This window comes from Triticum aestivum, chromosome 4A (genome assembly GCF_018294505.1).
Source record: "Triticum aestivum cultivar Chinese Spring chromosome 4A, IWGSC CS RefSeq v2.1, whole genome shotgun sequence".
Lineage (NCBI taxonomy): Eukaryota > Viridiplantae > Streptophyta > Magnoliopsida > Poales > Poaceae > Triticum > Triticum aestivum.
The window spans coordinates 649,761,067-649,773,648 of NC_057803.1; the positions used below are offsets into that span (position 1 = coordinate 649,761,067).

The window sequence follows — 12,582 nt, forward strand, 5'->3', positions numbered from 1 at the left end:
GTGTGCTAAAACTTAATAGTGATTACTTTGGTTAAAAAGGAATAAAACTGGCACATAAAAAATCACATTATACCCATGAGGCAAATTTTTGCTACAAAACCTCTTTTTTTTGAATTACATCAACATTTGATCATCATTTTTTGCGAGGAAAAAATTGATCTTCATTAATGCTCATGAATATTCCCGTAGTAAAATTTATGCATGCTCATAGTCTTCCCCTTTTAATTTTTAAATCTTCAAGCAAGTTGTTCAAATAACGGTTGATGAACTAGTTGTTCTTTATCGATAAAATGAACTAGCTATTAGTGTTACTGATTTGGAAAAACAAAATTAAGAAGTAGACCAATATCTTGCCGCTTGGCCCTCCAAGGCCGCGGCTTCCTCCCTCTGGTGCGGGCCGGCCGGCGTGCCCCACTTATTGAGGGCTGCAGTCATGCGAGGCTAACATTCCTGTCCAATTACGGGCACTCAAGCCTGCCACCAGCTGCAGTTTGCAAATACCAGCACCTGTTGTTATGGCCTCGCCCATGGCAGATCCATATCTACATGATACAATAGCAATGTCCTACCATTTTCCATGTACAGGCTTACAACCTTCTTATTACTTGGCTGGTAGTGTTCTTGTTCATGTGTGGATAGTGGTCAACATATGACAGAAACAAGGGTGGTCTACTGCAATTTCTGTTTAAGTTGTTGCTGCCTAGATGGCTATGTCTTGAGAAATAATCAAGTACAAATAAATCTAGATACATCCATTTCTGTGACAAGTAATTTGTGACAGAGGGAGTATATACTGAACATATCCTTATCCTATACGGATTTTAGGAATGGAAACAAATTCTAAAGAATTTTTAGTCTAAACATATCCAAAGTCGGTTGATAAGTTTCCAAAAAACCAATTGATCAAGAGTGTGATTCCTGCCTATTTTGTATCCCCTATAATGTATCAGGACATGCTTTCGCACCAACGGTTCAATATTTAGATAGAATACTAGTACACACCAGGATAAGGCGTCAATAAATCCTTACCTTTTTCATTCCTCAATCTAGATTGACACAAGAAACATACCAGTATATATATGCCCACATATGCATCCAAAGATTCATCGAGCAAACAAGCAAACACTCCCAGCCTACCATTGCACCTATCCCACAACTTTGCCAACTCTTCTCTTTGGAATGGAGAATGTTGTAGTGTTGATTGTTGGCGCTGGGCCAGCCGGCCTTGCAACAGCAGCATGCCTTAATCAATTCTCAATTCCCTATGTCACTGTCGAGCGTGAAAGCTGCAGCGCGTCACTTTGGCGCAACCGCGCCTATGATCGGCTCAAGCTGCATCTTGCAAAGGAGTTCTGTGAGTTGCCACACATGTCATACCCAGTAGATGCACCAACATACATACCAAAAACCTTGTTTGTGAAATACTTGGATGACTATGTTGAGCGTTTCAATATTCAACCCAAGTATCTCACTAGTGTGGAGTCATCCACATATGACAATGACGAAAAATGTTGGTCCATTGTGGCACATGACATGGCAAAGGGCACAATAGTCAGGTTCACAACAAAGTTTCTTGTGGTGGCCAGTGGTGAGAATAGTGCAGAGAATATTCCAATGATCCCCGGACTACAAAGTTTTTCGGGTGATGTCGTCCACTCATCAAGCTACAAGTCAGGCAAGAACTACTCTGGCATGAATGTATTGGTCGTTGGATCTGGCAACTCTGGAATGGAAATTGCTTATGACCTTGCGACCCATGGTGCCAATACCTCAATTGTTATACGAAGCCCGGTATGTAGACACACTATATAATATTTTTGACCTGGAAACACTAGGGAATCCCCCCACACCCACCCTATGGGCACTATAAATTTTCACTGGGTAGAGGGAAATTTCTTATTATAGTCACCACTAGAAGGGACACAAATTTTCAGAGTTATTACTACTAGAAAGTATTTCATAATATAGAGCGATATACTATTTTATAACGTGCAGAAACAACTAAACAATTAGAAGAACTACAATACCGAAAAATTAACTCTTGAAAGAAGATGATTCTATGAAGTTTTATTTTATCGTGCAGACTTCAAAAGAGATGTGACATGTTTTATGGTTGCAGATTCATGTAATGACAAAGGAATTAATTCGGTTAGGGATGACACTTGCTCACCGTCTTCCACTGAATCTAGTGGATAACCTCATTGTGATGGCTGCGAATTTAATATTTTGAGACCTATCGAGGCATGGTATCCGAAGGCCAAAAATGGGTCCAATGATCCTCAAGTCAAAAACCGGCCGATCCGCTGTTATTGATGTTGGCACTGTTGGGTTAATCAAAAAAGGTATCATCAAAGTAAGTATATCCTTGACATGACATAAATTTCATAACAAATGTTGTCTTCATATGCCAAGTTATCAATATTCTATTTATCTCCTACAGGTTCAGGGGAGCATTAGTAAGATCATGGGCGATATAGTTGAATTTCAGTGCAGTAAAAATATATCATTTGATGCGATTGTGTTAGCAACTGGATACAAAAGCACAACAAATATATGGCTCATAGTAACAACATCGATGTTTGAATATGTCTGAGTTTGTTTTGTTGGTGCAACAATTGTTAAATCTGCTAATAAGCTCTATGTTATTTTTATCCCAGAATGGTGAGAGCATGATAAATGACAATGGAATGCCTATCAAAGAATATCCGAATCATTGGAAAGGTGAAAATGGGCTCTACTGTGCTGGGTTAGCAAGGAGAGGATTGGCTGGTATTGCAGCAGATGCCAAGAATATCGCCAATGACATCAAGTCAGTGATAGGCACTATGTCCGGTTAAATTATCTAATCAGTGAATGTGTCTTTGACAACGCGATGCCTTCCATCGCTGGGCTCCTCGACAAGATCATGGATGAGATCCGATGCTGGGCTATGGCAGGGGCACAGGCCTGCGGGTTGTTCTGCCTTGATCCTGGGATATCCACCGAGTTGTATGATGTACTGTAAAACTAACCTCCTAGGAGGACTGTAACTTTTACCTATCTTTTCAATGCAATGAAACAGAAAGGCCTTTTGCGTTTTCTCTATTTCTTTTTATCTTTTACATGTAGTTTACCGGGGCTAGTATTCTAGACGATTGATTCTTTGAGAAATCTATCCACTGCCACATGTCTAACTATCTTCATCTATCTTTGATACAACTAGATTTTTGTTTATTTCAAGGTTCATATGTGCCAGGGAGTAAGCACTACTTTTATAATATAATCAAGGGCTTTATACTCACTTGGTGCAATGAGCTTTGTAATTTTTGTTGAATAGTTATGTACATTATTTTATTTACTTGAATTTACACATGCAAAAGTCATCCACTTGAACATGATGTTTAACAACAAGGGGCTAAGGGCAATTAATGCAATCCCAAATCATCAACAGCAAATGGTGCAAAAGATAATCAAGCCAAAGTTGTTTAATTTTTCATGTGAAACACACACGAGTAATTGCAGTAGCTTCCAAGTTTTTATTTATTAATTGTCAAATGAATATCAAATTAGCGATTTCTAGAAATATGATGGTAATTGAAATGAATGATAACAAGTTCTCCAAACATTTGCTTGATATGTACATGATTAATCTTCAAGCCAGGCAGGATAGACGTTTTTTTCTCATGCTATATTAATTAGTGAAAACTAATTTCCAGTTTAATCTAGCACTGAGCACAAACGTATTTACCTTCTCAGAATCACCTTCAGCAGTTCGTGTTGCGCTGGGCTTGTACGGTGCTGGATCCGCGACGCCTCGTCTCCTACACCTCCAGCTCGTCGGCTGCGGTAAGGTCAACACGGTGCGTCCCTCTCCCTCTCTCTGCGTGTGGAACCTGTCAGTACATGTTCGTGGGCAGATGTTCTTGAACCTGTCAGTAGCTACTCCAATCCAATGGTGTATAGGAGTATTAGTTACTGCAATGGTGTATTTCCAATGATAATGTTCGTGGAGTAGAAAAAAAAGCCTTATGCTTGATGGGAGTAGTTCCGTTACTGCAATAATGTATTCTTGACGAACCTGCAAGAACCTCCTGCTACTGCAAATGTCCCAGGCTGTCACTTGCATATTCAGTTACCGAATGGAGTCACTTGCATGTTCAGTCACTGCATCGGATGAATCATGTGGGAACATCAATGCAATCTAGGGTGTCCATATTTATTCTGAAATTTTGCTCAATTCTTTTTGGTGGAACTTCACTGAACTGTAGGATATTTTTATTCTGAAACTGAGAGCATAACGCTGTCATTTTTATTCTGTGACTGAATGGCAGCTAGTGACTGAATATTTATGTTGTATGCTCAAATGAGTGATTATTTCTACTCCATATGGGTATGCTGAATATTTCTAGATGGAGCAATTGGGTATGTTGAGACCTGATTATGGTTTTGTCTAGATGATGGCCAAAGGACTTTTAACCAGGAGTACTCCAGCGGCTTCAAGCTCTGTTCCTGCTCTCAAGCTTCTAGATGATGGAGTAACTAGCGGAGTATGTTTTAAGCATGGAGTATGGTAAGCATGTGTTTCAAGCATGGAGCTGTCATGTACTCCCATGCAAAGTAGTTTCAGGATTTTTGACAATGTTGTTTATATAGATCCAGAGCACATTTGTTTCTACTGAATGATTAGCTGTGTATGTAGATCTTCATTGATAACTGACAGCTCGGGACCTTCATTGATAACTGAATAGTTGTGCTGCTCATGAGATGCTTGAGGAAGTTCTCTGCAATTTCCTATAGAGTAGTAGTGGAGGAGATGACATTGTTTGTACATAGTAGTTTGCTCCAGGTACTCCCAGTGCATGTTCAGAGTAGTAGTAGATGACATTGTAGTTTTGCCCAATTGTGTCTGTACTGTATGTTGCTACTCTCGTTGCTACAGAGTAGCGGAGTACTCAAATTTTTTGTACTGTTCAGAACAGCATGGGTACATTGTAAGGTATGTGAGGTGTGAAAATGTATTGACACTAGAGTGCTGAAAATGTATTGACACCAGAGTACAATCTTGATTTGTATGGCACTGAAAATGTAGTGACACTAGAGTACATATATGAACTGCTCCATATTTCAGTTTGTCAGCAAAAGGCCTACATACTTTTTTTTGACGGAGCTACGGCGGGCTTACGCCGGCCTGAACCATTTTCATTATCATAGTTAAGACAGAGATACAAACACAACGGCTACACAAGTGTAGCACCCAACACACACAAGAAGGAATAAGGGACAACAGAGAAGAACCAGGAAACAAGCTACGGCAAGTAGCTGACACCAAGAACTTAGCACCCACACTACTAGGAAAAGGGCTATAGATAGGATTGACACTAATGACGCACCAATGTAGTAGTGCGCCACTACTATATACTAATGGCGCACCGGTTGGTGATGCGCCATTAGTGTGGAAGACACTAATGGCGCACCACACAAAAGGTGCGCCACTAGTTATAATTTTTTTTCATTTTTACATACATACTAATGGCGCATCAGACCGAAGTGCGCCATTACTAGTTCTAACTAGTAATGGTGCACCAGACAGGGAGTGCGCCAGTACTGAATTTTTTTTTATTCTTTTTTTTGCAAAACTACTAATGGCGCACCGCCGCTGGGTGCGCCATTAGTAAGCTTCCCCCCCACTCTACCTATTCCCCTCCCTCCCTTCCTCCTCAACCGTACGCCACCGCCGCGCCTGCATGCCCCATCCGTCCCCTCCGTCCCCTGCCGCCGCCGCCCCGACCCCTGCCAGAATCCACCCCCGCCGCCCCCGTGCCCCCCACCACTGCAGCTCCCCCGCGCCACCGCCCCCGCCCCCCCACGCCCCCCACCACTGCAGCTCCCCCGCGCCGCCACCCCCACGCCCTCGCACCCCGAGCCGGAGGAGGAGGACCAGGAGGAGGACGAGGAGGAGGAGGAGAATGCTCCCAGTGCAGCCTCGCCGTCGCCAGGGAGAGCGGGGCAGCCTGCTCCACCACTGCGGCCACTCCAGCCGACAACCGCGCGGCGTCCTGCAGCAAGGTGCTTCCCTTCGCCCCACCCCCTCTGCATTCTTCTCCCGCTCCCTCCCTGTTCGCCGCACCCACCCGCTCCCCCTTTTCGCTGCGGGACCCCCTCCAGCCCGGCGACCGACGGTGATTCAAGGCGGCGGCTGCTGCCAGCAAGGTTACTCCCGCACCACCTCGTCGCTCGTCCCATCCGCTTGCCAGATCCTAGGTTTTGGCCCCCAGTTTGCGTCGTACGAGCGAACCCTAGGTTTTGTTCGTGAGATGAAATAGGGTTGCTGTTGAGGGGGGATTTGGGAGAGGAGAGGCATAATGGGCCACATTATGTGTGGACTAATCAATTTCTAGTAGCATCGGTCAAGCCGTGTGCGTGCAAACTGCAAAGAGCGAAAGCTCTCCGCCTCCTATCTGTCTATGTTGTGTGCTGGAACAACGGAAAGAAGGGCCAAAGTTGCCTTTTCCTTGGCCGGGTAAAAAGGGTTAATTGATTTTTTTGGAGTCAAACTGTTAATTGATTTTGTTATGTGAAGAACGAGGAATTCAGTGAAGTACTGTACTCCAGTGTGCAGAAACTCATTGAATTACTCCAGTTTGCAAAAATTCTATACTCCAGTATTTTTTAATTTTGAAGTACATCTATCTAGCTTAAATGGAGTAGCTTAAAATTAACTAAACCCATGTGTGCTTGGAGTAATTAAAATTAACTTGTGCTTGTGCAGCAATGTCCTCTCTCCCTCTCTTCTTTTTAGTAAAGTGTAGAAGTAATTAAAATTAACTAAGACCATTTGTGTTAATTAAAATTAAATGGAATCTCTCTTTTCCTTTACTCTGAAGGCTTATGTTCATCTAACTGTCCCGCAGTGAGGTGTTGCAATCTGCACTAGAGCTTGTGCAGTTTACAGAGTTGACAGGGACGGGTGATTAGGCACAAGGAGATCAAGATCCAGAAGTTCAGAACACTAGCCAAGGCTTTTGAACACCAGGTACTGTACACTTGCTGACTTACATAACCAAGCATTATATAAGGATCACAAACTTTGTCCCTGTTGAAATTGTTGACGCCCAAAATTCGAAAGAAATGCTTTTCTAGGAAATCAATTTATTGTTTGTATATAAACTCTGTGAGATAATCAATTGTTGTTGGTCCCTTTGTATGTCAAAACTGTATGTCAAAACTCAAAACTGAAAAACTATCAAAACTACTCATGCTAAATTTTCCATCAGACTGTGTCTACATATTGCTGCCAAAATATCATAGTAATGATCATCTAGTCAGATGTGTGCACAGATTGCTGTTACATGTTCATTTTGGTCATTTAGTGAGATAATGGTCATTTTGGAGATGCCATATGAAGATTTTAGGGTCATTTTGGAATAATGGTCATTTAGTAATGCAAAACATTGACTATTACTATGGCAAGTATTGTGTCAAGTACTCCATGTGTTTTTGTTGGCAGTTTATCATGAAATTGTGTTTATGGTCATTTAGTAATTCAGTCAAATATTGTCTCAAATCTGTGGAGTACTGGAACTAGGACTAGTAGTATTGTGTCATTCTCTTCTCTTCTCTGAAACTATAGCATTTCAGTTTAACAGTGGATCTCTGTGGAACTGTGTAGCATTTCAGTTTAACAGTGGATCTCAAAATTGGATGCTCCCGACGTGCCAGCAGCGGAGTGGCTCCCGACCTAGGTGTTAGAGGTGCAGCATATGTGCAATTTTGACCACTGACTATAACAAATTGTTTGAAATATAGACCACTATGTGGAGGAATAACTCTAGTGAGTGATTCTTGCTATGGGGAGGGACAGTGATAACATATTAAATAGATTGATTGTTCTTACATTTTAGTGATAACATATTAACATTCTTCCTATGGGGTGGGATAGTGATAACATTTTAGCTAGATAGAATATATGCACATTTGGTCTGCTTCTGCTAGTTTTGATGTTTCCCGTCTTCCGTTTACGACAAGAGATTTTGTCTATAGAAAAGCATATCGGCAGCTGTTCATGTATTGTTTGGACTAAATAATCCTCAAGTCCTCCGGATATACGTTTGAATGCTAGATGGTTCATGCATATTTCTGTCTACTTCCTCTAGAATTAGATGGATGTATATATGTCTGTCTACTTCTTCTAGAACTAGTGTATTACCAAGATTCCAACACTATTTATGCAGTATCCAGATTGAAAATACCAAGTAGCATTTTGCATTCTCTTTCAGATTCAGTGTGACTAGAATTCACTTGTTCTTATATGGGTGAAACTTCACTTGTTTTTAGGCTAGTGTAGGGTGTTTGCTTCATTCTGTCATCATTTGTAACTATGTCACAAATAAATTGTTCCTTCTTCTTTATTTGACAAGTACTGACTGTTGATAAGCTGAGGCATGGATTAAGTTGTTTCTTTGCTCTGAATTACTTGTGATGCCTCTGAATTACTTGTGATCACATTGAGAAAGACTTGTAAAGATGATGATCATCTTTTACAGAAAAAAATTTCTGATGATTTTGCTAGTTTGCTCGGTTTTGTCTCCGACCATCGTGCCGTGATGATTGTGCAGGTACCCCGAGAGGCCCTTGAGTTTGCCGGAATGTCGATTAACTTCCGTTCCGGCAAATTCGGGTACTCCATATATCCTATTTTCAGCAAAGGTCATGCTGAAATTTTCCGTGAATTTTAGCATGACTTTGCTAAAAATAGGACATATGGGGTACTTGCGACTAATGCCTGTTATCATGCATGTTTTATGATCTGTTGTAAGGGTACTAATTGGTATCTTCTGCTGCTTATCAGAGATGGCGGGAAGCAGCCACCGCCGCTCTGCGACACCACAGTACGAGTTGGATGCTTCCGAGTTCTTCACTATCATACTTGAGACTTCAGTATCATCCATGACGCAGGTATATAAAACGAGAGATCTCCCCTTCACCCATCTCATTATGATATCTGTTGTTTGCTACATCACTCATTGTCCCAAACTGCAGAGGTTGCCTGACAGTTTTATGAACATGCTGATGGGTGAAGATCCGCCAAATAATGTGAAGCTGCGACAGGCCGGCAGCGGGTTTCACAGGCAGTGGGATGTGGAGTTGGTGATCAAGGAGGGCCACATGTACTTGTCTCGTGGGTGGGAGAAGTTCTACTGTGCCTACGACCTGCGGTTGGGGTACTTCCTTCTCTTCAGGTATGACGACGACGCCACCATGCTCATCGTGAAGGTGTTCAACACGACTATGTGTCGCATGCGCTATGCTGACGATGATGATGCCGGTACGTTCTGCCTCTTCTTATTCCTCTACATTTGACTTTGTATCACATCGATTGTTAACGGTCATTATTGCATTTTGGACAGGTAATGGGAGCAGCAGCAGTGACACTGGCAGCAGCAATTCTGGCAGCAGCGATTCTGGCTGTAGCGAAAGCAGCAGCGATTCTGGCTGTAGCGAAAGCAGCAACGATTCTGGCAGCAGCATAAACAACAAGAAGGATGATCCGGACTGGAGTGCGGGAGAAGAGGAGCAGAGTGGGGATGAGGAGCTGCAGGATGACGATGGGCATCAGGCTGAGGATGACCTAGCGCTGGTGGTGGCTGACCAAGGGCAAGAGATGGTGGTGGCTGACCATGGGCAAGAGATGGAGGTGGCTGAGGATGACCTAGCGATGGTCGTGCCGGAAGGTGGCCTCGCGATGGTGGTGGTGCCTGACAATGACCACGCACCGGTGGTGGCGCCGGCGATCCCACAGCTGGGCGACATGACCACGCCAATTGTGGTAGAAGACTACATCCCACTGCCTCCACTGCCTCCACCGCCTCGCCGCTCTTGGCGCATCAGGCTGAGGAAGGAGAAGGAGAAGGAGAAGAACAATGCATGAGAACTGAACTTTCTCAGGTATGTCAGATCTCCAAAATGATATATATATACTTAGTTACCTATGTTATCTCTAATATGCTTAGTTTCCTATAGGTTAGCTTCATTTTACCTAAGTTGGCTCTAATATGCTAACTTAGAGCTTAATTATATGCTTAGTTTCCTATAGGTTAGCTCCAAAATAACTTATGTTAGCACAAAATGATCAACTTTACATAATAAGCTTATAGTCTTCTTCTTATTCTTCTTCTTTTCCAAAATGACATAGGTTAGCTTCATTTTACCTAAGTTGGCTCTAATATGCTAACTTAGAGCTTATATGCTTAGTTTCCTATAGGTTAGCTCCAAAATAACTTATGTTAGCACAAAATGATCAAGTTTACACAATAAGCTTATAGTCTTCTTCTTATTCTTCTTCTTTTCCAAAATTATTCTTATTCTTCTTCTAGTGTTCTTCTTCTTCTAGTATTCTTCTAGACTTCTTCTTCTTCTTCTTCTTCTAACTTGTTTATCATTTTGCAGATTTGATTTAATTCACGGAAGCTTGCATGGATGGAGTGCTTCTTTTCCATTTGTGTTTTTATTTTGTATCAATGTGAAACTTTTGTGAATTGATGGATAACGATGTTGGATGAACAATGTGAAACTTTTGTAATATGTAACGATGGAACTATGTGTTGGCTATGTATGTATATATGATGGAACTTGTGTGTTGGCTATGATTGTTATATGGATGCTTGTTGTATATATATGTGTTGGATTTCTCATATGTGAAATAGTGACCTGGCATTAAGAAAAAAAAATTAAAAAATTGTTACTAATGGCGCACTACCATGTGGTGCGCCATTAGTATAGCAGACACTAGTGGCGCACTATGGGCAAAACTAATGGCGCACTGCATGGTGCGCCATTAGTACACCAGATACTAATGGCGCACCAGTGGTGCGCCATTAGTAAAAAATACTAGTGGCGTGATACTAATGGCGCACCGGTAGTGCGCCATTAGTAGGCAAAACCGGTGCGCCATTAGTAGGCCTTTTCCTAGTAGTGCCATCACCACTATGCTAACCGAGAAGAGCAGGAGCTAGCTTTGATGGATCAGTCGAAAGGAGATTCGTTGCCGAGAAGACGAAGAGAAGAAGTCACCCGCTGCCCTGCGATCACTCACACCTTGAAGAGCTAGGAAGTCACAGTCGCCATCGAAGGGTATCCCATTGCCTAGCCACGTCGCAACAGAGAGAGCCACTGACCGTGCCGAAGGGCAATGCTCCGCCGAGATAGCCCCTGCACCTCCTCTAGGCCACACCATGGCCACCATCACAAATAGAGGGAGCCAGAGCACTATGCAAAGCAACAAAACCTCACACGCCGTCGAAGGGCACCGAACACCAAGACATCACCGTCGCCAAGAGCCCCCATGAGAGGTCAACCAACAGCACCAAGATGACCAAGGCACCAGTCGCCACAACAGACCACATCCACCGCCACCGCCAAGCATTACAACCACCCAACAACCTCTGCTACCCAGACATCGAGCAACCAACAGCGAATTTCGTGGCTCCAAAAAACAATGCACCCAAGGGGGGGAACGACATCGAGATGCCATCATTGTCCGAACCAATAAAGGATCTAAGGCTTTCGCCCGGAGCACACGAATGAGCAGGTGGCAGCAGCTCCCCAATGACCCTTCAAGAAGGGAAACGACGCCCAAAAGCGTCGCCGTCATCGTTACCGACAAGGTCGGCACAAGGCTTTCGCCTGAGGAACCTGGTCGTCTCCGCAGATGCCAGCGCTTGATTCCAGCAACACAAGACCACCCCATCCCCATGCTAGTCACGGCGAGTGTCCCCGCCAGGTCTAGCAAGAAGCTCCGAAGACACAGCCGCTCATCTCGAGCATCCGCACAAAAAGGAGTAAGAGCAACCTGGGCTGCCATCAGCACCAAACCTCCCACCACTGGCCACACGCCTCCACCACCGCCACATCATGCCCCGCCGGCAGCATCCACCACCGACCCCCCGACCGTGGCCACGGAAGACCGCCACCCGAGCCATATGCAGCCACAGGAAAGGACAGATCTGGACGCCATGAAGCCTCACAGACCAAGCAGAGCAGCTCACCTTCACCACCTCGCTGTCCGTGCCACCATGCCGCACCGCCCAGCATCTCCGCCCCGCCATCATCCTCCGAACACTACCACCGGGAGCACCGGTAGAACGAGAGCACTAGTGCAGAACCAGCCTTTAGTGCCGGTTCATAACGGCCTTTAGTGCCGGTTCGCCAACCGGCACTAAAGAGTGGGGACTAAAGGCCCCCTCCCCTTTAGTACCGGTTTGTCACGAACCGGCGCTAAAGTGCCACCACGTGGCACGAGCCAGGCCCGGGTGCGCGTAGGACATTAGTACCGGTTGGTAACACCAACCGGTACTAAATATTAGGGGGGGGAGGGTTGATTTATTTTCCATTCAATTTTTTTTGTTTTCTGGTATTTCACGATAATACAAATTGTACACGTTATGCATATATATAAATAGATTTTCTCGTATGTAGAACCGCATATATATATATATATCATCGAATGTCTCACAAACCAACACCATTAATTATTCACACATACACATGTATATACATATACAATTTCTCCTACATATGTTGCCTTTGGTGCCTCTGGAGCACGAT

The 12,582-nt window shown here is 43.7% G+C and overlaps 1 pseudogene; it reads left to right on the forward strand.

Moving 5' to 3' along the window:
* The first annotated feature begins 1,179 nt into the window (after positions 1-1,179).
* LOC123082886 (probable indole-3-pyruvate monooxygenase YUCCA11) lies at positions 1,180-2,837 on the forward strand (annotated as a pseudogene).
* Positions 2,838-12,582: the final 9,745 nt, after the last annotated feature.